Source organism: Adiantum capillus-veneris, chromosome 3, assembly GCF_014529385.1.
Source record: "Adiantum capillus-veneris isolate H3 chromosome 3, ASM1452938v2, whole genome shotgun sequence".
In the NCBI taxonomy this organism is placed as follows: domain Eukaryota; kingdom Viridiplantae; phylum Streptophyta; class Polypodiopsida; order Polypodiales; family Pteridaceae; genus Adiantum; species Adiantum capillus-veneris.
The window spans coordinates 107,751,979-107,754,068 of record NC_140933.1 but is presented as its reverse complement, the minus strand read 5'-3'; the positions used below and the strand labels follow the sequence as shown (position 1 = coordinate 107,754,068).

The following is a 2,090-nucleotide window of genomic DNA, read 5'->3' as shown; positions in this document are numbered from 1 at the left end:
GAGAGAGAGAGAGAGAGAGAGAGAGAGAGAGAGAGAGAGAAAGAGAGAGAGGGATAGGGGTAGAGCAAAGGCTTTCAAGAATGCAGAAGAGTTGTAGCTTGACTGCAACGCTACAAGATTTCAGGTACATGTACCTTCCATATTTTTTTTCTACGTTTGGCCTGAGAGTTACTCTAATCCACCATAGACTTCTACTCTAATGCTGTGAGGAAAGCTGAGCTTTATCAAGCATCAAATAGGGTACGTTGATAATCAATAGAATAGGGTACACCTGAGCAGTTTTTTAATTTGTGTTGTGCCTAGGCGTTTGGCGGACGCCCTCAGAACATTTGATCTCTCTCTCTCTCTCTCTCTCTCTCTCTCTCTCTGGGTTTAACCTACTTGGCTGCATGGTGAGCGGTAGATACATCACAGACTGCAATGGGGCCATGCATGACTTATGCGATGTGCGGCCCCTTAAGTATGGATCTCGTTATTAAGTTAACGGACAATCAAAGCACCACATCTCCCACTCTCTTCTGCAATTAAAGACCCACATCTCGGACTCCCTAAGCTCTCTTAATTAGATTCCTTCTAGAAAAAGGCCTCAAATAGAAAACCTTGCAGGCTTGTCGAGTACTCCCATATGCCCTGACTCAAATCTCCCTGAAGATTTTCTTCAACCTTTAGCAAGCATTGGGCAAGCAGTGCTCGGCCAGTCACTAGAGTTTTGGCTCTCTCTTTTACTAGCTGAACACATTGGCACCTAAACTAGGCACAGTCGTTAGAGGTTGCAAGTGAGGATTGTATGTCTGAAAAGAACGCTTACTTAGGCTACACATTAGTCAGTATCTAAGAACGTTTTCTGGAACGTCGTCTGAATGTGTGGAACATCGTCTTTGAGAACACACTATAACAAGATATGCCCAACAAGGGTAGGGCCTAGAAGCTCTGGGCTATTTTCAATGGATGAGAAGGAGGACTCTTAGTACATTTAGTAGCTTGCAAGCGGCCTAAGCTCCCTCTATCATGTGTGCACACATCTCCAGATGCAGTCACCTACGCTTGCATATAGAGAGAAAAGTAGCCTGCAGAACACGTAAGACCTTTGCTTTGTATGCAACCCCTTTGAGTTTGTTCATCACCATGCACTGTTTCAAGCCTTGGATGACGGCTACTCGAGAGATGTGCATGATTTTCACCCTTTGGACCCTGATGGTCTCCACCCTTGCGGTCATTACGACCACTCAGCTCATTACATGCTGGTGCTCAACCCTGCCACTAATGCCCATACCATTCTTCCTCCACCCCTCAACCACAGAGAGGCTTTCAAATATGCTGACGGAGACGTTGTCTTGGGCAACATCTACTTGCATGCCTAGCCTGCTCATGAACACAGCTACCACGTGTTCTTAATGTCTCAACGTACAGCTATGCATGATCTTCCTCGGGATCTTCAGTTTTACGACTCCGACGTTGCGACTTGGAAGGCAGGAAGACCCTGCTCCATCTTGGACGATGCTAAGGTCGGTGGTGCAATGGAGCTGGCGCGTGCCAACTTCTTGTACTTCACATACATGTGATGTGCTCTTCTTGCTTACAATGGGGTACTGGATGAGTGGAGCCAGGTGGGTGGGAAAGGATTTCCAGTGACCCAGAGAAGAGACAAGTTTGGATTATATCCGCATGGGAATACCCTATTCAGGCATGGGGGCACGGTGTTTGTAGCTCAAGCTGAGTATCGTATCGAAGGCATCTGTCATGACATTCCGAAGGGGTTTTGCAGTGTGGGAGCTGCAACCGCACACCGATGGAGTTTTTGTTGACTGGGTAGAAGCTGCACTTGCACCTCTTGACCTTTTGCAGGATTTTGGTAACATTGATGGAAAGTTTCCTTGCTACAAGTTTTTCGAGGTGAAGACCATGTCCTGGGGGGAGTCTTATCTATATGACTACCCGTGACGAGGAAAACTATTTCTTGCCTCTGCTGTGTGATCTAGACTAGGGAGCGTGGTATACCATACCACCTCCCCCCCTACCAAAGACGTTACTCCAATGATCTTTCTGTTGTTTTAGGTTTGACTCCTTCCCTAGTTACTACTTTGACATAA

General features: G+C 46.6%; 1 pseudogene; it reads left to right on the top strand.

Moving 5' to 3' along the window:
- Positions 1 to 1,416: 1,416 nt before the first annotated feature.
- On the top strand, positions 1,417 to 2,090 carry LOC147461458 (uncharacterized; annotated as a pseudogene).